Source organism: Pseudopodoces humilis, chromosome 3 (assembly GCF_049639895.1).
Source record: "Pseudopodoces humilis isolate 2021_Gansu_Grassland_sample_001 chromosome 3, ASM4963989v1, whole genome shotgun sequence".
In the NCBI taxonomy this organism is placed as follows: domain Eukaryota; kingdom Metazoa; phylum Chordata; class Aves; order Passeriformes; family Paridae; genus Pseudopodoces; species Pseudopodoces humilis.
Genome location: NC_142202.1, coordinates 6,664,330 through 6,690,283, shown reverse-complemented (window position 1 = coordinate 6,690,283; position 25,954 = coordinate 6,664,330). Strand labels below are relative to the sequence as shown.

Sequence of the window (25,954 nt, the reverse complement as noted above, 5' to 3'; positions counted from 1 at the left end):
TCACTTAAATTTTAAAAGGCCAAAACCTGTTAGGTGTCAAAAAGGGTCAAACACAATAGAAAGAACTCAACCATCACTGTGTAATGGAGCCCTCTTCAAAAGCTTCTTTTAAATTCACTTTCATTCAGCACTTGGTACTGATATAACAGACTAGAACGAGGGACTGGAAAAAAGGCCACTTTGCAAACACCCCCTCACTCCCTGTGAAGGAACACCCTGAAATACTCCAAGCATTTGCACATGAGCAAGTGGGTCTTGGAACTGAAAAGCAACACAGGGTCAAACTTGTAGGAATTCTGAATGAGCAGGGAGGGGCAGGGGAGTCCCGTGGCCCGCTGTGGTTTTTGGGATGGCTGCTGCAGGTCTCTGCATCTCTCACTGAAGTACTAAAAGCACCTTTCATAATGGGTTAAAACCTTTGTGTAAGCCCATGCCAGGCTCTTGAAAACCACCTTTTCTCACTTGGATTTTACATAGGGCTCTCATCCTGGCTCTAGCAAGGGAAGACCAGCCCTGTGGCTGGCAGTTCTCTGCCTGATGTCAGGGAAGTTCCTGCATCATCTTAGCTCTCCCAACACCCCACCGGCAATGCTATTCATCTGGGATCAGGCAACTCAGAACAATTTATGGAGCAACTGCAGGTATTTTCACTCCATTATTTACACTCTGCTCCAGGCAAATCATGGCAATAAAGAAAAAATTTCAAAGGCACCACGTTTGCAGGGAGGAACCTTGGAGGGAAGAACACGGGAAATTATCACTTCAAAATCCTGTGTCATGAGCAGTCTCTCCCTTTATCTGTGCTTCTCCATCCAGAATATAAGAATATTGCTAGTTGTTTAGCTTTTTTAATGATGTTTTAACAATTAGTGTATTAGAGTGTTATTTAAGTGTTACTAGAGGTAAGAACAGGCCATGAGAGACAAAAGAGCACAGCTATGTGAAGACCAGACTAATTCCTTTGAAAAAGAACCATTTGGACTATGTAGTTTAAAGCTGGCAGAGCAGAATCACCAGAGAAGGCTGAGCAAATACACAACAAAAAATATTTGGACAAGAAGCAAAAGACAACAGAACAATAGTACCAAGACAAAAGCATTTACTTTTCAAAGCAGTGAAAATATAGAGAACAGGAAAGATGGGGGAAAAAAAAAAGGAAGTAAAACAGGCAGGAAAAAACAAACATAAAGGAATAGATAAACTTTATTACAGAATAGGGAAAAAAAATAAAGGGCAGAAAAATAAAACTAAACAACATGCTGCAAACAGAATTCAGTGTAAATGTGCTTCCATTTGCTGAACTTCCTAGGAGGAGAAACCCAGGGATTTTTACCTGGAATCTGGCTTTGGGTAATACAGGAGGGAGTATCTACAGAATAGATCCTACAGGAGATTCTACAGGATAGAAGCTGCACCTGACTTAGATTAGGAATTTGCTTTACATCCAACCTGAAGTTAAAAGCAGGAAAAGTGAATCAGATCTTTCAATTTTGATATTTTTCTAACACACACCTCTTTCTGAGGGAGAAACCCAGGTCAGTTAACAGGCTGTTAATGTCTTGGTAGAATCTCTTTCATTAAAATTTGGAGCAAAAAGTTCTAAGTAATCAAAAGATGAGAATTTGGTACTGGGAAAGGAAATGGCCAGGATGACCTGTCTTCCTGAATCCTTCTCTTACAAGGAAATCTTAGGACAGATTTTTGCTGGAGGTTCTTTGACAAACAACTGTTATCTATTTCAAAATTATCTTCAAGTAGCTATATATTCAAAGAGAAAATCTGTATTGGCCTCTGAGGTCCTTGAACTTCAGATTATTTTGTTTTATTCACTTTTATTGGACTGAAATTTTAAAGAAGATTGACAGCAATTCAGACTGCAGAGCACAATCTGTGTTACATGAGTCAGGAAGTCATGCAGGGAATTTTTTATAGAAGCAGGGTAGACCTGAATTTTGGCACCTTTGGGTTGGCTGGCAGGCTTTAAGGGAACAGTGGCACACTTTAACCCATGGATTCTGGCTTATGCTGGATGCTTACACAGCCCACCCGTGTAGCCAACGTTTAATTTTGCATATTTCAGCTGATAACACACTTTGGTGTATAAAGAAGCCAACTGTATTAGGATTTCCAGCTATCTGTCACAAGGCATGTAGGTCACAGAAACTCAGTGTCAGATAAAAGGAGCTAAACCTGATCTCTCTTTTGTCTCACAGATTACAAGCTATCCCAGAGTCTAAAAGAAGATGTGTAAATCCTGATTATTCAGGACTGCCAGGAGTATCGGTTTCTTACACAAAGAAACACCTGGCACAAAATAAACCTGAATAAGTCTGATGTGGATATTTTTTAAGAGGACTTCCTGAGCAATGTCTTCCCCATCTGTTCTTCCAGAGCAATGGGAAGCTTTGAATCATACTTAAACTATTATTTAATTAAGATGATAGACTAAAATAATTGCCTACAGAAAGCTTCTCTCCAAATTGCACATGGCTTAAAACCTGATCCTTTACTCACAGACAAGGTCCCCTTGATGGTGATTCAGACATGCACCTAACAGATTCTCCTGCCATATAGAGGCACACCTAGAATTAATACAGAAGTTCAAGCTTGTGCAAAATGTGGCTGCTCAGAAACACTCAGAAGCCTTTCTGCAACTAGAAGGGATCAATTTGTTTCACATTCCCTCATGGATATTATCTAATGCTCCCAGTAGATTCCAGCCCAGGTTTATTCCAGCTGAAAATCTCAATCCCAGTCTCCAGGGCTGTCCCACAGAACAAGTCCTACCTTTGTCACTCAAGGGCTGCATTTCCTGGGGGCTCAGCAGCCTGTAAAGCCCTTTGGTGGCTGCACATACCATTCTTGTTTGGAAGGATTTGTCAAAGGTATTTTTTGAGTCTGAACGCCTTTGCAGATTCCCCTGCCAAAAGCACACTTTCACAATATGTGGCACAAAATTACTATTCTCCAAGCTTGGATTTCCTTACCTAGGGAACAGACCAAACTCAAATAGCAACTGAGAGAATATAATTTCCTTAAGTAATATTTAAATAGTGTTTTGCAAGAATAAAATTGCAGTATTCTAAGTCAGATGAGAATAATCAACCTATTTCTATATTTAGCTCACAGAAAAGGTTTTTAACTTCTCTAGGTCTATTTCACGTGTCTGGACACAATAATCTAAATGACCTTGACATAAAAAGAGAATTTTCAACAAAACATAATTTACCAAGCAATAAAAGCTGCTAAATTCAAAGGGAACATCAACCACACAATTGGTATAAATACACTATGCAATTTCCCTTCCTAAATTTTGGCTTGAATATCATTTGACATATTTCCAGCAAAAGGCAACAAAATTAATTCTCTACTTGTGCCCTGCACAAGCTACGTGATTTACTCAGAGGGAATAGAAGTTTTCTCAACATGTTTGATAATGGACCACTTCCATCAATCACCATGGCATTTTCCTCCTGTGTCTTCCTGTGAAGTCTCTGAATGATCCTACTTCCTCTCCATCCAAAAGGCAACACGAGTTTTGTTTAACCTCCCTAACCATAAAACACAGCTCTTCTGTTAATCTGTCATCTACTAATCAAGCCTCCATCCGGAAGGGCTCTGAATATCCATTAGCAGCTGGAATGCTGCAGTGAAATCCTGGTTCTTAGCAGCAAAATAACAGGTTTTGTAACTATTAGTGGTCTAGGATAATTCTTCTTCCACACATGCAGGTGCTTGTGTGAGTAATTTGTAACAGTTGTAGTGTAAAATACAGCATAAATCCCAGAAGTGCTAATGTAGAACCATCTTATCCATTGCTCCAAGAGTAAAAAATTCTAAAATGCAATCTCTAATAAGGCCAAGAGTTTTCAAGGAGTATAAAGGGTATTTATAACAATGTCTCTGACATACCAATTCAAAATATGGTACATTCTAGTTATGGACACAATGAAAATACTACTTTGAAAATGAAAACCAGCTTGTTTTGTGATGGTTAGAGATAAAACAGTGGAGGAAGCATGCTGCTGTGCCTACATAAAATGACAGATAAACATTAGGATGACAAATTACAGTTCAGCAGGTAAACAAGATTTATCCATATTTTTTAGATGAAAGTGCTGCTTCTTAAGTTGGCTCAGCAACTACTATTATTTTTCAAAATCTCCATGTATTTCAGAGGTTTCTGAAAGATGGCACAGACTAATACATCTTATATAACCCTTATTACCTGCATCTTATTCATAAGTTACTAATTTTGCTCTATCTTGACATACATCATGCATATCAGGGACCACTTTTGCTCAATTCATAGTTTCCTAATTTTTTCATTTGTCAAGTGAATCCAGAACTTCTCTGCTCTCAGTATTTTAGAGAGAAAATTAAATTTTGCACAGACCGCAATTTCAAATATGCTGTGCTTTCTACGTGTTTTAAACTCATTTTTTGACAGCATTCCTTTTCAAACCTGTTTCACAGAGTTATCCTAACAGTTTGTGCTACTTCACAGTGGAGAAGCAGTTGGGAACAGTTATTTTACTACCTTACATAAATGACCATTAAGTGATGTCATATACTACAATGACATGAATAAATTAAATGTTCTTTCATTTCAAAAATGTAAAAAAATCCACTCAACCCTTTCCCTCCCCTCCTTCTTCCAAATGCTTTTAATTTCATCAGCAGGTAGTAGGCTGAAGTACAGAACATAAATAAAGTGCATGTAGCAACTACATTTCAGGAATTTTACCAATACCAAAGATTTATGGTTGTCACTTTATGCTGAAATTCCCCAACATCAAAGAGTGGTGTTAAAGCATGAGTGACAACCAAGGCTGCCAACAGCTGTATGGATAAAATATGCTTGTTTTAACACCTTCCCTCTTGATGTGAAGAAGGTCAAGGGATGTTGCTTTCATGCTATGGTGTTCTGGGTGAGTGTAAGTTCATCAGTAAAGCTTCAGAAATGGAGTTTCTGAATAATCACTGTTAACTGTGCAGAAAGGGGTGGTGGGGAGAAAAAATAAAATCTGAGCTTCCCTTCATTGGCACTGTGAAGATTAAATATTGGGAAAAGCTGCTGTCAGAGTTTCCTGCTCATTGGGATTCCACATATCAAAACCAGGAGCTTTCTAGAACTCTGGAAACTTGCCCCCAGATTCACAGACAAGCACACAGTATCGTAGATGAAAGACTGCTGACTGCTGTGCAGTTAAACCCTCTAATTTACTTAGCATATTCTCTTTCTGAGATCTCCTTGCAGCTGTTCATTGCAAATGATCCAAGGCAACATTCCCGTGCTTGAGACAAGCATAGCAAATTTGAACTAAGGAAACACTTTTAGGAAGAGGTGAAAAGCATCTGAACTCAAGAGAAAAAGATTAACACCTCCTAGTTCTAAAGCATTCAAAAATGTATGCACTGATTTTGTAGTTTCTACAAAAGATAAAAGCTTCTGCATGAAACTTGAAATTAGTAAGATTAAAGAGTAAAGAATTCATGCTTTTCTTTAAGGAGCAAGGGCAAATGTCAGCCAGGGAATTATTTTGTCCTTGTTGCATTTGCATTATACTGTTACACTGAATTCAAATTCACTTTGGGAAATAATATTAAACATAGGTGAGTGCCATTATGAAGTGGGTGAACAATTACTGAATCTAGTCTAGAGAAAGTGGAATTATAGTACTTTCCTAAAAAGGCCAGATTAAATGAATATGTGAGTGGAGGGAATGGGGAAGTCATCTGGGAGCATACTCTTCTTTTTTTGCAGTTCCTAGTCAAAGGCTTGGAGACATCCCGATCTCTGAGATCAGTCAAGATGCAGACAGCTCAGTAACACCCCTCCAAAGCCCAGCTGGGACCAGGGAACCCACTGAGAGGATGGCAAGTCACCAGGGCAGGACTTGGTAACCTACAGTTGGTATCTGCAGACTTCCTTGACATGCAGTGGGTTGAAGGATTCTGTTTTCTGGCACTTTCTGACCTCTGCACATTTTGTTTGGATTGGTAAATTTTGGTAATTGTTTTGTTTCATTTTGCTTTTGTGGCTGCAATTCAGAGACTCAAGATGCAAAGTAACTAATAACTAAGATTTTAAAGCTCTCTTTGAGTTTTGCTCATTTCATCCTGCAAAATTTACCTTTCCTCAAAACAAGTTTGTGCCTTCTTGCTTCCAACTAATCCTGTTTGTCTGTTAACAGGAATAAAACATGAAATGAAATACAGTCTGTTGAATATTAGTCTGAAAACCTGCTTCAAGTAGCAGTTGATACTGATCATTTTATTTAAATAGAATTCCTAGAAATCTCAAGAAGAAAGAGCTGTTATTTTCAATGGCACCTCACAAGATGTGTATACCACCACACGTGTATGCGTGCTCTAGAGCCTTTGTGTGTGTCTCATGGTGAAAGCTCACTGACATAAAGGCACTGATGCAATCAGCCATGCAGCTCTTTGTACAGTATTTATTTCTGCTCTTTTCCAGTCTCCCACTGTTATTCTAACCTGCCAAGCTGTCAGGGAAGTAGTGTCAGTTGAAGCTCTTATGCTGTAACTAGCCATGGTATGTGTCCAGGTGCTCTCAAGTTTCCTTTGGTGTAAGTTGGTACCAGCTCAGCCTTCTGGCAAGTGTTACTGGGATAATCCCCAGCTTCCCCAGTCCTTCACAACATCTCTCAGAAAATCAACAACCTGATATCTTAAATCTAATAGTTTCTCATAGCTCCTTCCTTCTGGGGACCCTGGGTGCCAGAGACCAAGGCTGGATGATGCATGTGCCATACAGCTTTGTAAAGAGGCCCTCAGAACCTCTACTTTGGACATACCAAGAGATAGAAGGGTCTAAAAAAAAAAAATTAAACAAACCCCCCTCCATCCCAAAGCCTCACTTTCTTCACTCCTGAATGGCTTTGGAAATTACCTTCTAAGTGTGATGTCCTTTGGCACACTGTTTTCTGTCTAGGCAACAATGTCCTCTGTCCTCCAACCATGTTGCTCCAGCTCCCCAAATACTTCAGAACTATTTTGATACTACCACTAATCCTGATTGCTTTGCTCCTTTTTTTATTGAATTCCCTTTCTTCTCAAGATTCCCACCTCTGCTGGGGAAGAGGACACAGGAATCTCAGCCCATGGGTTATTTTGTTCTAAGTGAATTATTACGATCAATTGAGAAGACACCTGTGAGCAGTAAACAGCTCAGAGGCTGACAGCTCGGACCTGCTCTCTGAACCAGCAGCTACACAAAACTCAATTTAAAAGCAGTCACTCAGCCAAAATTAATTATATACAAGGCCAGGAGCAAAGAGCAGAATGATCTACTGGGATCTCCTGAAAGCAACCTGGCTGAACTGAAAAGCAACACTGGTAAATTTTCCCCTGCCCTTGCCCTTTCCTTCTGACCACGCCATAATTGCCAATGATGCAGTGCAATTAAACACTAAGCACCTGATCAGTGCCACTGTAAAGCACTAAGGGAGAGGGAAAACACAGGCTCATAACACTTGCCCACAAACCTTACTCTCTCTGTGTAAAGTAATCCTGTAACAACAGAATTCCAGCCTTTTCAACACCGTTTTCAAAAACCGTCTATGAAAAACGAAGGTGTCCTCAGAAATGTCCAAGGAAAAAGTATGATAATTGATTCCCTCAGAGCTTTATGATACTCTGCCATTGGTCTTAAACAAGGTATTGTTCCAATGTGCACAAAGCTAGCACTGTAGGGCAGCTCCCCACTCAGCAGATGTCCTAAGATACACAAGACTTATTTTCATGTTGTTTTTCAGACCCAACATTTAAAAATAATTTTCTCAAGTCTCACAAATCCCATAGAGACATCAGGCCCTTATGCAGTGAAGCCAGCTGCCTATTGCAAACATGACTCACAATGTGCAGTAAACCCCTGCTCTCTTACAAAATTCCCAAAAAGGAAGAAAAGGATGTAGAGCTCCCACCATGATAATGCACAGCCTGTTTGCTCTGTGCCTGCCAGGTATTCCCATTTTCCAGTGAGAAGTCTGTTTCACCTCTTGCACAGCCCTGTGCAAATTGTAGGCACACGTCTAGAACTATCTCATTATTGGCACTAATTTATTGACAGCAGATAGCTCACTGCAGATGTCAAATCTCAGTCCATCACTTGATCTGGGGGAAAATACTTAGAGAGAGACCTATCACTCTCCAACCAGTAAAAGCAGCTGCAACAGCTGCCAAAGAGAGGTACTTCTGGTGATCCATAAATGTCTTGTTTTGTTACGTTTTCCTGTGCTAACTGCTCTTTCGCTTGGCAGATCATCTTTACTTTCCCCTCATTTAATTCCATTTCATTGTGTATTTATGTCTCCCTTTTCAGTATCACATTGCCTTCCCGCTTTCTCGCATCTTCAAAATCAATTTTTCTTCTCCCTTTCCTCTCTCTCTCTCCTATAGTCTAACTGGAACTAGTCTGATATTTGCTGACATCAATGCTGTGGATTTTAACTTAAACTCCTACCAATATCACTCACCCCTGGCTATAACAAAAGAACTACAAGAGAACACAAACCCATCTCCATATGTTACTCTACATGGGTAATAATAGCTGTTTTCTAGGCATTACCAAAATAAACAGCATTAGCAACAATTAGATCTGCTTGATTCAAATCCTCCAATGTATGGTTACACCACAGAGTTGCTTTAATGACGTATGCAGAAGAGAATGTAAAATTTCATTACTTTTACTGATTTAAAACCTCACACTTTTTAAAATGCCATTGAGGGAAAATGCCTTTGAGGAAAAATCCCACAAACTCATTCTGAGGCTAAATATTGCAGTTAAAAGTAAACCAGGCTTAAAATAAAAAGTTGGCATTTTAAAGGCCCGTAAATAGGATTAGATCTACCAAGGCTGTATAAACATTAATAAGTGGAGCTCCATTCAGAACTAATGTATCAGTGAGTCACATGTGGACCAGCATGAACTCTTTTTAATTTGCAACCAGAAGGTCTGGAGGTTGAAAGAGGTAAAACAACACAGCAGAAAGGTTCACCAGGACATAGATTAGGATCTGACACTTTCAAATGTCTGTTTCTGCTGGCTGCAGCTCTGTCTGATCGCTGCTGAGCGTGAGTGCTCGCCCACTTTACATCTTTAGCACTCTCAAGTTATAAAAACTGGAATTCTTTATGCAAGCTGGTTCCCCACCTGGCACATCCTAAGCAGCAGGTTTCTGGGCTTGGATATTTCTCCCTCCCAACCCACTCCCAACCCCTGCCGGTGCTGAAAAGTGACATAACAGTAGTGAATTAAATGATAGCCTTGTCCAACTGTTGCTATGTTTCAGAACTAGAGACTATTTATTTCTACTAGAGAATGTTTTCTGCAATTCCCCACTGATACTCTCTGGAATGCTATCCTGCTGTATTCCACTTGCATGAGGAGCTCTTGCTTCTCTGTGTGAGCCACTGGCACCATAGGTCACTGGGTGCTGGGAAGAAAGCCGCTCCTGGTGGAGAGCTTTGTCTTTCCTGCCTTGCTGAAGGACATCGCAGAGTGGATGCATTTGAGAGACATCTCTCACCCCTCAGCACAACAAAAACAAACAGAGATAAAAATCAAGAACAAAAAGAAGTTTCTTTTGTATCCTGGGTTTGTTTGTCTGGGACTTTGGCTTTACTCATGGCAACCAATGAGGAAACCTGCAGTAAAGACCAAAATCCCATTCGTGGTTTCAGTGAGGATTCATCCTTCGGAAAAAAGAGCAAAAGTTTAGGAGTTAAAAATTTAGTGGAAGTTTAGAAAAGGAAAGTCTAAGTGTAGCCTGAAATGGGATGTGAAAAATGTGAAAAATGACAAAGGGATGGTAGCAATACACCATCAAATCCCTTGCCAAAGTAAATGAAAAAGTCACCCAGGCAGATAACATCTGGATATGTGCAACCTCAATTTAGTCAAAATCCTAATGTAAACAAGTCCACTGATAGCAGAAGGGTAGTTAAACATTCCTCTGCCTTTGGATAATCAAAACCATCTTCCCTTCCTAAAAAAATAACAAACCTTTCAATTATCAAACTCTAAGGAACAAACTGACAGCTATTGGAAGGATTCCATTAAAATTTCTTTTTTTTTTTTCTTTACAAACATCTCTGCAAACAATTTTTTGTTTGTACAGAAACTACAAGAGCTCTCAAATGACTTAATACTTGTAAATAATGGTAATATAGGGTGCACTGATTATATATAATATAAACACACGTATTTGATCTGGTTTATTATAGAGATGCAAGGCTACCCATTCTGTTAACTTTATAATGATATTATTAGTTTCAGTCATATCAATATTGAAATAAAAATTGTAAGAAAATGTAGTTTCAACTCTGTTACGTGGAGTTTCTATAACATATGCATCTCCTCTTCAAGAATCATAGGACAAAATGGTAATAGTCACTCTAGGAATGGTAACAGTGCAGCAAGGGAATTCAGTCTCTAACAGATTTTATATGAAAGCTGTGAAGGATCAGTGCATACATATCTTATTACACCAACCTAATGATATATTGCAACAGTCATTCAGTCAACCCCTCTGTCTTAATGTCTTAATGTCAATAACTCTAATGCAACTTATTGCATTAATATATTATCACTGATAATGAAGTTTTGACGGTAATCTGAAACATCTGCAACAAGTACCATCAAAGCCATTGAATACAGAATAGCATTAACAAAATACTTTTTTTTTTCCAGGGCTAACAACTTAATATAGTTCTGGGGTAAATGTCACATCAGAAATAGTTGTAATTGTGTATGAATCACCTTTCATGCCTTTTGCATATGAAATGGAATGATCTATATATTTCAGCAGAATCCAAGCAACTTTTATGTAGCAAAGCTGAAGCCGACACAGCAGGTCAAAATCAAAGGCTGAGGAATCCTAACAAGCACCAAGGAGTTACAAGAAAAGAATTCCACTAAGTTCCATTGCAAATGATCACAATTAAATCATCCATGTGTGCACCAGCAAATCCTAATGGAAACTAATTAAATAATAAATTCTAAAAATTATAAAATTCTGTTCTCCTGTAGCTAACAAAGCTAAAAAGCTCATTTTAAAAAATAGGTCAAGTCTCTCATCTCCATGCAACAGTGACAGAAGTATTAAACTGGCTGATTTAAAAAGAAAGGGATTATCAGAACCCTTATTTGCACATAGTTATGCAGAAAAAATGCTCAAATGAAATCCAACAGAACCATATTATACTGAAAACACAGGTAAACCTGATAAACAACACAGACAATGTGAAAATAGGCTATGAAGTTTATAAAAAAAAAAAATCAAGGGGGAAACTAGATATTAAAAAAATATAACGTACAAAAGTGAAAAGCTTGCTCATAACAACTGTCTACTTTATATGAAAATGAGAATGATGGTGCATGTGATGTTCATTGATAACTTCATTTTAAGATGTACCTCATCCTGACTGAGAGATCAACTGAGCTCAGCTCTCATGTAGTGCAGAAGGTAAAACAAATATGAACTAGTTTCCGGATAAGGGCTGGAGATGGGATTTCAAAATATGGAACCCCTGAAACAATTTGCACAGTAAAAATCACATTCCAGTGCCATTTAATAATGAAGGAATCTGGAAGAGATTATCTGACTTTTCTTGAACACACCATACCCAAATATATGGACAACATTTTTATAAGCGCAAAGATGGAGGGATTTAACTTTCAAGATAGTCACCAAGACAGCCCCAAAATTAATCATTTTGAAGGTGTTACTCTATTGCTTTGCAGGTAGTTTACACCCAGCCAGGACATTCTGTGTAACTGTATCACTTACACATGAGGATGTTAACAGAGCTGCATTACACCTGAATGACAGCATGCCATCAATCTTTGTGCTTAGATCCCATTTTATTCTCTTTTTCTCATATGTTGGGACGCTTAAATAGTCTCATCCTAACAAACAGATACCCAGAAAAAGAACACAAAAAGTATGTTCCAACCCTTCATACTCCCGCTACATTTTGGCAAGGAATGACTCATCACCTGCCATATATTGTGGCTGTACTGTGATCTCCCTTCTATTGAAGAAAATAAAATTAACTATTATGAATTTGAATGTATGAATAAAATAAAATTCATAATTGATTGTTCATGGTAATACTGACTATTAAAAAAGGAACTACTTATTTCTGCTGGAATGTAAGTTTCTGAGTAGAAAACCTGAAACAGAAAACAGCAGCTCAGAAGTAGCTCATTAGCAGACCTATTGATCTCCTAGATCCAGGTTTTGAGAAAGAGAACATGTGCAGAATCCATGCTTTTTTCAAATAGTACAACTCAGATCTTTAAATTGCACTGATGAGTGTATTCATCCTTAGTTCCCTGTCAATACAAAGATGTGCTGGGGCTGTTAAACTCTGCATCCTGCCCTAATCCAGCCAGCCAAAAAGGACTTTCATTCAAGTGGCACTCACACAATAACACTGTCCTGTGCCCCTCCAGGGGCTCCAACTTTTCAGAATGCTCAGTGTCCTCTTTTGAATGTACATTGTGAAAAAAATACTTCCTAACTTCACCCAAACGAAATGCTTCCAGCTTAGAGAGTGAACACTCCAGAAGAGGAACTTCAGTTGTCACCAGTAGACACTCTTCCCCTCCCTCCCCAAAATTTTTCAGGAAATAAACCAAACAAAAATTTATGTACCACAGAGCTCATTAATGTCTTTATGATAGTCTCCACTAGTTGCAGTATTCCATTTCAGAAAGAATATATCTGCAAAGTACTCATACTGTGCTAAACTTAATCCCCATAGCCATGCTGAAGGTAATCACAGGTACAACTGTTTCTGTCATATTTAAATTCATAGCCTAATTCAATTGCAAATAATTAGCTATTTATCACCATGAAGGTCACATTACAAAATCAGAAAGGGTCAATATGATTCTAACTATTTAACAAAAGACAGAGGCCTTAAAAGGAGGAAAGGGGAGAAAAACAAAATAAACCCTAGTAATGAATCCTACAGTAAATCAAATACAATCAGTTCTGCTTGCCCATCATACCCCTGGACAACGCAATTCCTTTGTTTTTCTTTACAGACTTACAGACTCCATTGCCATACATATCATTTAAGCCCATCTTTCACTTTTATAGCCTGAAGAGGAGAATTATTTAGTCAAAATAACATGAGTACACAGCTCTTGTAATATTTCTGTGACCTCTGTTTCTAACACCTACGCTGGAGCATTACTGTAAGTCACAAAGTTTTTTCACTTCCAAGGACATCTTAATTATCCCACCCATGACATGACTGTTTTTGGAAGATAAAGTCTGTAATTAACTTGTTGCCAAACAATATGTTTACTGTCCCTGAAGGTCAGTTCTAGTATAAAGACATAAGGACACTAAAGGCTGGGAGAGGAGCATTGTAACTGCCATCAAACATTAACAGAGTGGTCATCCATTATCTACAGTAGCAGCAATGCAGAGTAGGAAAATACTCTAAGCACCATAAAATGACTGTGCTAAAATAAATATCTACTGCAACACATAAGGCTTGCAACACATAAGTACAACTAGAGATATGGTGCTTGATCCATTGTAACCAGACTTGCTAGAAATTCCACTTAATCTCAGTAGTCAGTCAGTAGTAGGAGAGCTTGCTCAAGTCAGCCAAACAATTGCTCCTGTACTGTGGAAATCTGACTTTGCTGATTGCCCTTATTGGGAGAATTTAGGTTTTGAAACTGTTTTAAAAGATTATACCAAAACAACTGTAAGAGCTGTTTGCCTTGTTTGGTTCTGAATTTAAACTAGAAATTTGCATACCCTGGTTTGAGATAGAAATCCATGATCTGAAAAGGACAGGGTGAGGATGTATGAGTATAGGTTTAACAAGGGGTTTCATTATTCTTGCACAAATCCACGGAGGGCAGCTTACAACTCCTGATATGATTCCTATGCTAATGTAACTCCCTGTTCCAGGGAAATGAGAAAGTAACCATCTTTGATTAAAGATCTCCTATAATATCTCAGTTGTGTACATGAGCAAGGAGAGGTACAAATAGGAAAAAAAAAAAGACAAACACTGGAATAAAATGAAGGAAAATTATAATAAAGAAATATACCTAAAGCACTTCTATGCTGTTGTGCCCAGTCTCTGACTCACATCATCATCATCATTATTCTGTATTTTAACAGGAAACCTAACAGACACTTGGCCCTTCCTTTGCTTTACGCTCTGCTTACAGTCAGAGACAGATGGAAGGAATGGAAGGCAAGGAAAAGCAGCTAAGAAAATCACGGAGGAATAAAATCATCTTTGCCCAACCAGACCCCCTCTTTCATCCCACGCTCACAGCATGCTCTCCTTCATGTAGAGGAATAGGTAACAACTGAGAACTTGTGTTTTCCTCAAAGTATTGGACAATATGGGAACAACTTGTGAAGAAATGGCATATGGAAGAACCTAAACATGCCAAACAGACAAGAGTGAAAAAAGTCAACAGGAAAAAGAAATTTGGATGAGAAAACAGGAAAGATGAAAACGTTGTCTATTCAGATAAAGGAAGGAAGGATTCAGCTATAGAAAGGAAAATACTATGAATTTAGATGGGGAAAGAAACAAGAAATTAGGCATGCCAAAATCAATGAATGTAAGACCTGGAGGAGGAAGGAGTCTGGAGACATTCATATTCAGGTGTGACCACTAACACTGCACTGAACTAGTAAACAAAGTTCTTTAGGCATATAGCAGACCATTAAAGAAGATACTTTGAATTTGTATCTTTGATGCAAAACTAGTTGATTCAAGTCTGTGTTGTTTGCAAAACTCGCGTATGTCAGCACTTAAGATACTGGAACAGCTTGTCTGTGCTGAAACATGGACTATTTGCTGGTTTTCCATTGAGAATAGATTGGATTTCAAATTCCTCCACTTAGTTACCAGAAGCCTTTCCATCACCTGGAAGCACTTTTCAATCCATCTTGCCAACTTTTGACCTATGCTAGTTACTTTTGGAAGGTGAAACCCATCAGGATCAGGCATGGATAAGCAATTCTCTACTGAGAGCATGTCAAATAGACATGCAGCCTCCCCTGAGCCAGAATGCAGCAAATGTGCATTTCTCAAAAAGGGGCACTTAGAGCTGTTCATATGGAAGCAAATAACAAGAACTTATGTCAGTCTGCACTTCGCTTGCAGCTCAATGTAGGCACCACACATGCTATTCATTTTCTGAAACAATATTGGAGAGTGCTGCCTATAGACTATCTAATTAAAGAGCATAGCATACCAAAGCAATTGAAAAGAGTTGTCTGTTTCTGCAGCACAAAATGAAGAGTCTGACTGCTTAGGCAAAATAACTGGCATATTGTTACACTGTACATATTTGCCTGAATATGATGGTATAACAAGCTATTATATGGTAAGAGAAGGCTTCAGATAATCTCAGCCCAGGAACTTTCCATCTTCTTCCTTCACTATTGCCAGTGGTCCCCCAGAAGTGTCAGGCAGCTGCAAGTTGAGCTTTTACTGAGCTCCCACCTTTGTATGTGAAATGGAAGATCTGTCTCTATGGTGGATGGCTGGAAGCTCATGGTACCTGATGCCATAGCAGTATTCCTCTACAACACTGCAGATGGAAGTATACCCAAGCCCATCCTCGTGTTCTTCCCATCATTACCCTTCAACATCCATACATATTTTTTTTATTTATTTATTTTTTAAACAAGTCACCAAAAGTCCACCTCTGATGTCGTTAATTTCCCAGATTTCCTGACTTACTTGTTGCTTGCAGGAAGGAAAGCTTCCTGCAGGCTGGTTGCACCCAGCAGAGAATACAGATGCCTTGTTGCAGCAGGAGGGAGAAAACCATGGCTGAAGTCATTGTCCCCTTCACCACCACCCCTCTCCATCCTCTGTGTAAACTTTCTGACAGCATTCCCCTCTTATCTTCTTCAACAGTGTCAAGCAAAATGAAAAGGTTAGACTTGAAGGCTTTTATGTGGCCTTTAGATTAGACAACCCATTAAACAAAACCAAAACCAAAAAGCCCTACATACAGCAAAATATTTTTAAAATCACAGAAACACAAAGGTTCAAGGACTAAATTTGCTACCTTAGCTGAATTACACGTGCTTTAATACTCCTCCACAAAGAAATAGTTAATATCATGCTTCCCAAAGTGACTGTGGAAGCCAACCACAGGACCAAAATTTTGCCCCAGTATCCAACAATGTACTGCAGATGCAAATCCCCACACTTTGGAATACCATGCTCCTTTTCATTGCTCTTCATACAAAAAGGGATGCTAAAATGAAAGATGTAAGTTCTGAGCTTCAGTCTGGTCAGGGCTTCCCCTTGTATTTTTTGTATTTAGCATCTCCCACTTCAATTGTTTTTCCCTCTTTCACACACCAACATTTCCTGTTCTTGTTCTGGTGGAGGCTGTTTGGACAATTACACAGTGAGAAGTGCAGACACTGCTGTGAAACCCTCTAAAAAGCTTAGTGTGAATCAGACTCACGGGGGTCACGGGCTTCCACTCAACTTCACTCACAGCAAGAGCCACAGGTGGAGTTTCCAATGATAAAAAAAAAGAATGTTACTAAATATTCAGGCTCCAGTGCTATGTGCCAGGGCATGTCCACTGTGTGATAGATTGCCCTGCACATGGACCAGCAGTGGTTTGTTACCCCAGGCTTAAGCCAGCTGAATGAAGTAACTTTTAGAATAGTTCTTAAGTCTTTGCACAATATCAGCTTTTAGGCTTTCAGTCTTTTAAAGACAATTCAGAGGTTTGGGGTAAAAAAGTATGTGCCTTAGTTTTGCATCAACGCCATACATGATCAAAACAACTCGTTATCTAAGATTAATCTGTCTAGAAAATAAATGTCAGTACTGTCAGGAAAGGGAAAAGTTTATGATTAAACTCCAGCTTTATCATCTCTCATAATATTCACTTGAAGACAGCAAAGATTCAGCCCTTGATTTTTCATCCACCTCTTTGAAACAGTATTGCAGAGAAACCACACAAAAGAACACTTATGTAGAAACACATACCTTTACAGTCAGTGTCGTTATGTAAAAACCATTTTGCAATTAGTTTAGTTTTAGGGAAGAAAAGTCATTCAACAGAATATGACACAGGATGACTGGACTAAGCACAGGAAGCAATTTTGTTTAAACACACATAGACATCAAGCCAGTGATCTGCAAAAGCTCAATGGAAAGCCAATGTGCACTTCTCTGTTGTCCTAATGGACTGCTTTAAACATGAAAGAAATTAATGCATTTCTTCTGCATGAAATCTCCCCTTGAAGAGGAACAAGGAAACCACCCAGTTTTCCAGCATGTACAGAGTAATTAAGTAACTCAAATTATGACCCCCCCCAACAATACCTCCCCCCATCAGTCCTATCCATCAGTGAAGATCCCTGAGGGAAGCCCAACCTGAGAGTCATTGTGGGATGCCTGATCTACATTATATTCATATTCCATTGTTCTAACCATAGCACAGATAAAATAATAAACCTGTTAGGGCACAGTGCAGAGACCACATTCCTGTCTCATGAGTGAAGCTCTCCAATCAGGAAAAAGCTGTTACACTATTGCAATCTAAGTTAAGAACACCAACAATAAAATACTGAACCTTTGAGTATTTTGAACATGGAATTAAGTAATTTATTCAAAGTATCACATAACAGCACTAAAAGTAACAGGCACAGACGCTTTACTTTTTCCATGTACAAATGAGTTTTGCATGTCAATAGCTAGTGTCTTGCCATGTCATGACTGCAGAATGACAGCAGATACTTATCCACTCAGCCTTAATTAATTTACTCCCAAATGAATACTGCATTTAGAAGGAAATGTAATTTTATCCTGGAAAACCACTTCACACAAATGGGACAAACTGTTACCTCATCTGATTTGTATCTATTTTCTAATCACACAGAGACTTACTATAAAAGAATTCAAGATTATTCTAAAAATATGCAGCTGCTATTGCACATAAATATTCCATCTTTCTCTCTGGATAAAATCTTTCTGAGGGAAATAGCAAAATTGCTTAAGGCTTGTTTTTCTTACATCCAACATGGACATGCTTAAAACATTCGTATCACTTTTCCATCAAACTCTACATCACCTATGTGGAAATATCTACAAGCTCAACAATGTTCTGCTGTTTGTGTTCTGCTATTTTGGTTTTAAATAACATAAATTTTAATTTGGTTTTAAATAACATAATTTTAATTATGTTACTTTGCATGGCAGAATGAAGTTTGACATTAGTATTGAATCTCATAAATCATCACTTTAAGAAAATGCATTCCCTTGAGGAGAAGTAATACAGATCATATGGGAGTCCTTGTTTTAGCTTCAAACCTTGTTAAACAATCTTAACTGTTTTCAGAAAGTCATTGGTAGGACTGTGCCTTCTGAGGCTCACAAGGAGCAAGTTATATGTTAGCCCTTTTTGTAATTTTTTTTCTATTTGTGGTGGAAGTTTTAAAAAATAATATTAGGAGTCAAAAATAAAAAATTAAATTAAATGTGAATTCAACATAAATTCAACAGTGCTGGCTCTGGAAGAAAGGCATGATAACATGGTGCCTCAGATGTACAGTCAACATAGTGCTAGAGATGTAGAGTCCCTAACATTTCCTTCCCCTTTTTCCATTTTCTTCATCATTTCAAAACATTTTACTAAGGAAATGGCTGAGGATATAATAAAAAACCCCGTGTACCACACATCAACATGAAGAAACAGTTTTACAATGATATTCAGCGCTTCAAGATGTCAGAAGCTTACACAGACTTCACAAATAATGAAGCTAATCATGTTGCAATAAATTCCACTAGAACTATTTTCTTAGAATGATAATTATTGCTTTTTTAATGGTGAAATCATCATCCCATAGTATCACTCTCTAAAGGGAGCCAATCAATCTGGTCTGTTTATTTACAGATGAAAGTTAAGTTTTGAGTTGGGGCAGCAGAAATTTTGCACTTGCACGGCACAGCTTCCACAGTAGTGTGAGCTTAGGCTTTGAATCCGACAGGGACACACACAGACAGGGATTGATACCAAACACTGTGATGGCTGCAGACAAACTGCTGTCATTTGCAAAGGCTCAGATATTTCCCAGTTTCTTCTTAAGAGAGCTGCAAAAATGAGGAGGTGGAAGGCTGCAATTCTTTAAAAGGAGGAGGTGGCAGTGCACGATTATTTAAGGAAATCTGTCCAACTCTGTGTTGTTCTTGCCAATTCTCTCAGTTTGTGCATCAAGGACGTGTGAGCTCCTCTCCCAGGATGGCCCCAGTCAGCTGAGGAGTGGCAACAGCAGTGGATGCTCAATCAGGTTTGTAAGTTAATTAACACTCTGAGCTCCCTTTTCCATGTTTTCAGTCTATTGATAAAGGGAAGACTTGGCTATTGCCAACCACTCTACTTTTGCCCCAGTGCACTATGAAAAGGACTTCTGCATGTTAAAAATCTGCACAGCAAAATGCAGATCACTGTGTTTCTCCAAAGACTGTCTCTGGAATGCACAGTTCATTAGTGCTCATGGCCTCAACCAGACCACATGGGTTTAAGGCACAGAACCACTCAGAAGGGAGTGGGCAAAAAGGCAATTTTTGCCAGTACTTTTTGGCTGAAAATGAGAAATCTGAGATCTTATTGCTATAGGCACATGGCACACACAAATCTTTCTCTGCTCTGTTGTAGGAGATGCTCTCTGAAAGAACCAGCATGTCTGTGCTGACCCAGGGGTAATGAAGCCACTTCTTGAACGCTGGCCCATGTCACGGGTTTAAGTAGCCTTTGGGGTCCTGAGCTGGCCTTACCTCACCTGGCTGCATATAACACACACTAAATTAATTTTCTCAGAGAGAGAAAAGAGAGAATCAATATTTACTCCAGGATCAAAATGCTTTTCGTTTAAAGAACTCAGCAGTCTAGAAAAACAAGGAGCAATCATTTTGTTCCCATGACAAACAAAAGCTTCCTTGCTAGTAGACACTGGATATTGACAATAACCTGTGAGCATCGTAGCATGCATAGTAATCAGATGGCATTTTGCTGCAGTGGATTTCTGTCTTGTAGACTTCAAGGTTTGGATCTAAGAAATATTAAATAATCAAAATATAATATTTTCCATTAAATAGTAACGTTAAAATAATTACAATCAACAAACACTTACTTCCACATCCCCTACATAAGCTTTATTCAATGTGTCCTAACTGAAATACTGCAGCTAAAAATAATGACTAGTAAATCACCCAGTGATTTAAAATGCAAGGAACATGAAGTTTAGGTTTTTTTTCTGAAACTATTACTTTATTTTACTGTAATTAAGTTGGTAGTGCACCAAGCTACCACCAAAAATGTCACACCAAATTAACTTCCTTTTTATTAACCACAGCAGGTCAAATAATTTTAAAAAGTGAAGGTGTCTTGGTAATGAGACTTTACTCAAGGACACTAATTTACAATGACATGGGTTCCTCCATTCTGTATTACCTCACGTACTTAATAAAACATCCTTGAAGGGTCAAACTCTGATGCCATCTAAAAATTATTTTGATCACTCTCTGTCTGAATTAATTTTTTTTCAGCAGAACACCCAGTTTTCACCCTGTCAGATCATCGTGGCCTTTAGTGGCCTGGTTGTGTTTTAAAAGATGTTGTTGAGCCATGGCTGTGATCACCTGCTGCATTACATGGACCTCAGCGGTGACACAGGTGTCACAGGCCAAATAAAAGCAGCTCCTGTTAGCCACCCACTGACTGCAGCATGTACAAACACCTCTGGACCTCCAGTGTACAAAATGGACTGAGCTGGTATTTAATCAGTCAGAAATATTCAAGTGAACACCAGCTCTCCATAGTTTTGGGCCTTTTTTATATATTTTAAACACTTGAGTTTAAAAAAATAGTGTTTCCTCAAAGATATTGATCATGTCTGTTCCTTTCCAATGCTCTTTAATCAAACCAAATCAAATCCTGAATGTTGCATTTCACCATCATGCAGAGTGTTTCCTACCTGATGAATTCTGCAGTTATTTCTGATCGCTATTTATCTCGTTTTTCAGAAAAATACTACCTGTAAAAGTGGTCAGTGAAAATGAAAACAGCGCCAGTGATGCAAGAACTGGCTCTTCAGCAAGCACGAGAACAAGCGTGGGCTCACTGTGCCCAGTAGGTACAAGGCAACACCAAGGATGATAATCTGATTTTATAATACTGAATGTTGCAAAATAGACATTAATACAGACTGAGAAGGCAGTGAAAACAAGAATAAAAAAAAATAAGAAGTGCACTTTATTTATTTTATTTTATTTTATTTTATTTTATTTTATTTTATTTTATTTTATTTTATTTTATTTTATTTTATTTTTTATGAATGCTTGGGAACTCCCTGAGCTGAAAATTGGTGGGAATTAAGAGAACACTGTGGAGAGGCATAATCTATGTTTGCTCTGTTGCTGTTCTTCCCTTTGCACTCTTTTATGGTCATTAAGGGAGTTGTGGGGTTTTTTTTCCTTTTTTCTTTTCACACCATTCTAGAAACACAGCACCAGCAGGCTTCACGCATGGAGAGGGTGGCGTAAGCTCCTAGTACATTTCCCAATCCCCAAACTCATTTCATATAAAATCCTCCAGCTGAGGACATAACAGATATTAAACTGATAAAAACATATGCTGCACTTGATCTTTGCCAAAAGGTCAAGAGGCAAACACGAATCAGCAGCCTGGATGGTTTCTTGGTCTGACTCAGTGCGCACGCTGAGACTGAATCATCCCAAGATTTTAACACCACGGTAACAACAATTATGCAGCTTTATCACTCAGATTCATTTCAAAAAGCTGCAGACAGACTACAGACCCCAAACAACTCACTCCAGGATCAGAATGAGCTCATGATTTTGCACACACAGGAAGTGTTCCAGGACAGGAACTTGGGAAAGTTAATGATGCCATGTCTAGCCTCCCAAAATATTTCAGTCTTGATCCAATTATTTCTTCTATGGTAAACCAAGTAAAAAGAGAAAACACCTAGCCCTTCCCTCTGACCTCCAAGCTCCTGCTGCTTCAATGCCCCCTGTCCCAAATATTTAAGGAATCTTCTGTTTTCTGAATCATAAAGGGTTTTTTTTAGAAACACATCTCCCCTACAGAAACTATTTCACAAAATTCTAAAAAGTTGAGGCAATTTTTAATAAATAAATTATTAAAACCAGAAGTACTGCAGTGCATTTTCTTAATCCTTGCATTAGAGCATCTTGCACACTAATCCAAATACTAAATATCAATCTTGCTAAAGCACAATTACTTGGTATCAAACTCCACAATAAATTAGCAGAGAAATTGTCAACACATGAGGAGCGCTAAGTCAATACTGCTAAAGCATCAAAAAACCATCCCTGTGCATGGAAACTAAAGACATCTTTTGAAGTTAATGAGTAGTAACAAAAGATTTTAGTAACTTGGAAAAAGACAACTATTTCTATAAAGATATTTTCATTTTCAAGAACACTTTGTAAACAAACTTGGGAACCTTTCTATTACCAATGATATTTTCAATCATTCATCATAATCATTAATTATTTGTAAGAATACAACCACAGGTCACAAGTAAAAGAAAAGGTTTTGTCATACCCATCTAATATCCTGATGCTGGTGCTCCAAGCTGCACAAGACAGCCAGTTATAACATAATTGTTTAACTTTCAATACACAGTTTTCAGTGAATCGGTATCAGCAAATCCACTGGATTTTAATGAGTTAAAATATTTTAAAAGCATAGCTTTGTTATTTTGTTTAATCACCTTTCCCTAAGGCTCTGAACAACATTTAAGCATGTGCTTAATTTGCTATTGAAGTCAACAGAAGGAACAGTGAATACTGAAGTTAAGCATGTGCTTAATGAGATTTACCGAGTCAGAATGCGTAAAACCCAATGTGAGCAGAATCAAAGCCCCGAGGTATTAGCCAAGTCTACCCCGAGTTTCCCTAAAGATACAGGGCCTCCAAAAGGTGAATTAAAATTTTATATTATTATGACATGTCTACTGCACACCTGTATGTCTGAAATATTTATGCAGCAAAACGCATACCAGACTTTGTAGGTCTTTAAAGTAACAAAAGAAAAAAACTTTGGATTTACCCCAAAACACCAACTGTAAGATTTTGTGGCATTTTGTTTGGTGTCAATAGCTCAGCAAGACCCTCTGTCATGAAACAACTGCTGACCTGTCTCATGTTTCCTCCAAAAAGAAAATGTAGTATAATTTAGGTGTTTTGATTTGGGGCAGGAGGGAATGGAGGAGTGGAGCTAACATATATATTTTAGTTACCGGTTGCTCTGTTAAAAAGAAGGAACTTAATCCAGTATCACTATCTCACTTCCTCAGTCACTCAGGCAAACTGTGTAATCCTCTCCCACCTGCATATGAACATCTGCATTGTAAAAGTTGATACTTTTTCTCAGACTGAATTAAATTAAATCACCTGCATGCCTTTAAGCCCCCTACTTTATTACCAAAGACTACCACTTCTTCCTAGAGCAGGCGAGTTCAGTTTAACAAATAGCAACTCAGTGAGCTTTGAATGCAGCATATAAAATACAAAACTGTACTTTTCTACTTTCTGTGACATTTAAATGGCATAAGCAAATATTTAATTTAATTGCAACTAATAAATATTTTCTTAACAGTAAATATTTAAAAAAGAGGTTTGATTCCAGGAGAAAAATTCTTCGGATTCCATACTCACTGTAAATATTCAAATCTGACTTAACAATATTTTAATTGTTTCTCTTTTAGCTTACATGAAGGATCTGGTTTTGGAATCCAATGTCACTGAGACTGGAGGTTTTTTGCCTTGCTCAGAAAAAAATAACTGTGATTTGGAAAAATATTTAGAAATTTCTCTTAACAACATACAGTCACCAATCCTTTCTCTAATATGCTGTCAAAATAAGCAAATCTGTTAAAGAAAAAAAAAAAAATTAACATTTAAATGTTGAACATAATTGTTCCTTCAAAATGGCAGTCACCAGCATGGAAGGAGTTAATCTTCCCCACTCTTTTTCTGAGAGTATAAAAGGCAAAGAACAGCTGTCACTCAGGTGATGAATACAAGCTGCCAGCCTTTTAAACAGCAGGTACAGCATTTGAGCTCTGAATTAATTAGCATTCAGAAAGCCTAAACACGGCTTGATAACTCTGCAAGATGATTTTTGTCCCTTCCTGCAAATTAATACTGCTATTAAGATGAGCAAGGGCACAATGCAGATCGTAATTGTACCCATTAAACAAAGTTTCACAAGTAATGAATTGGAGGCTCTTGCCAAGAATGCATCAAGTCAAATAAAGCCTTGCTGCAAATAACAGACGCACAGGAATCCATCTTCACTTTTTCATGGCATTCACAAAACCACATACAATATGGATTCCTGTGTAAATGCATGAAATGTTTTCTGCATATAAGCACAGGCTTCTCAAAAGTCCATGGTTTTAAAGGTTTAAATAGCGGCTTTGTCTCAGAAGCATGCGGGCTACTTCCATACAAGAGCCGCTCCTAACATACACATATACACTGAAAGGCAGCTAACAAAGCCTCAGAAATTCTACTTATAATGTCTTAAAAAGCAAGGGCTCCCTCCATCAATTACTGCTGCAGCACTGCATCGAAGTCTACACAATCCATGTGGAAAATCTTCCTCCTATATTTATCATTTCCTTTACACGATGAGCATATTTTATAAAGCACAAAAATGATTGATATCAGAATTTAATGATGTTTAATAAGTGGCCATCTGTCAACAGTCAAGGAGTAAAAAAGAAGCACATTATTATTTCCCAAAAGACTGGAAATATTGATGCTAATTAAAAGGCACATTATCATTATCTCAAAGCAATGTCTAAACACTAATCAGACTTCACATCCAGGGCAGGAGAACGAGTGAGAACTACGGATCTGAGTGCTCCCCAAATGGGTCACTGGAGTTGAGAGTCTCCAAACTGGTGTTATGATAGCATCCAGGCTGGAACTTGGCAAGTAGCTGCTTATCTCCTGACTGTGTGGGCAAGCAATCAAACCCTGATCTGATGTAGGAAACATTATTTGTTTCAAACTGAACTCTTCAGGAAAAAACCTTTGGTACATTTTTACAAAGAACTGTAAAAGAAAAGAACTGTGCTAAACATGACATTTCACTATTTATTATTTCAAATTTTCCATCCACCTTATTTCAGAACAAAATAAAGCTTGAGGTGCCCAAACACATGATAAATTGCACCATTCTAAACTGCAACGTACTCCGTCCGTCCAGCTGAAAAATGGCTCAATGTCACACGTACCTGAGGGACTTAATGTGGTCAGGTAGACAGAAGCCTACACCAAAAGGAACAAAACCCATGAACACAGTGTCTGAAGCCTTTTGACTCTTTGGGCCTCTAGGAAGACTGTAGGGTTCAGGATGCTTCAGCTTCTCCTGCTGAGTGCTATGGAGGAGGAAGGTACATGAATGTAGGTGGTTCAGTCTGCTGCTCATGTTTGCCTGGAGCTCTGCCTTAAACATTAATAGTCAGTTTAGTACCTTTTAAAATGCAGCATTTATCACCATTTTCGTAATTCATCTTGATCAGAACCTCTTTTAAGCGAGCAAACCTCTCCTAACCTCAAAATTCATGCTTCATGTTCTAACTGAGGCCACCAACACCCTGTAATGTACTTTTTGCTCGGTATGTGAAAAGCTGACAAAACACTTGGCATTTATTGCTTGCAGAGAGGCACAGTTATAGGCCACTGGTAAATGTTTTCTTGCCCTTGAGATATGAGAGATGTGTGAGAAAGATATGACTGATCCCACCTCCCACATCGTGGAAACTGTATGTACAGTCCCAGGTTTAGCAATATTGACTCTGAGCCAGGCCCAGCAGCACACCAACTTCATGAG

The 25,954-nt window shown here is 38.3% G+C and overlaps 1 protein-coding gene and 1 non-coding gene across 6 annotated transcripts in view; both read right to left on the bottom strand.

Moving 5' to 3' along the window:
* Positions 1 to 25,954, bottom strand: part of MACROD2 (mono-ADP ribosylhydrolase 2) — an 848,220-nt gene that overhangs the window by 444,795 nt on the left and 377,471 nt on the right. The gene's annotated exons all lie outside the window — the stretch shown is intronic.
* On the bottom strand, positions 21,560 to 21,730 carry LOC148184566 (U2 spliceosomal RNA). Its single transcript, XR_015772340.1, has one exon. It is a non-coding gene; the product is annotated as a U2 spliceosomal RNA (small nuclear RNA).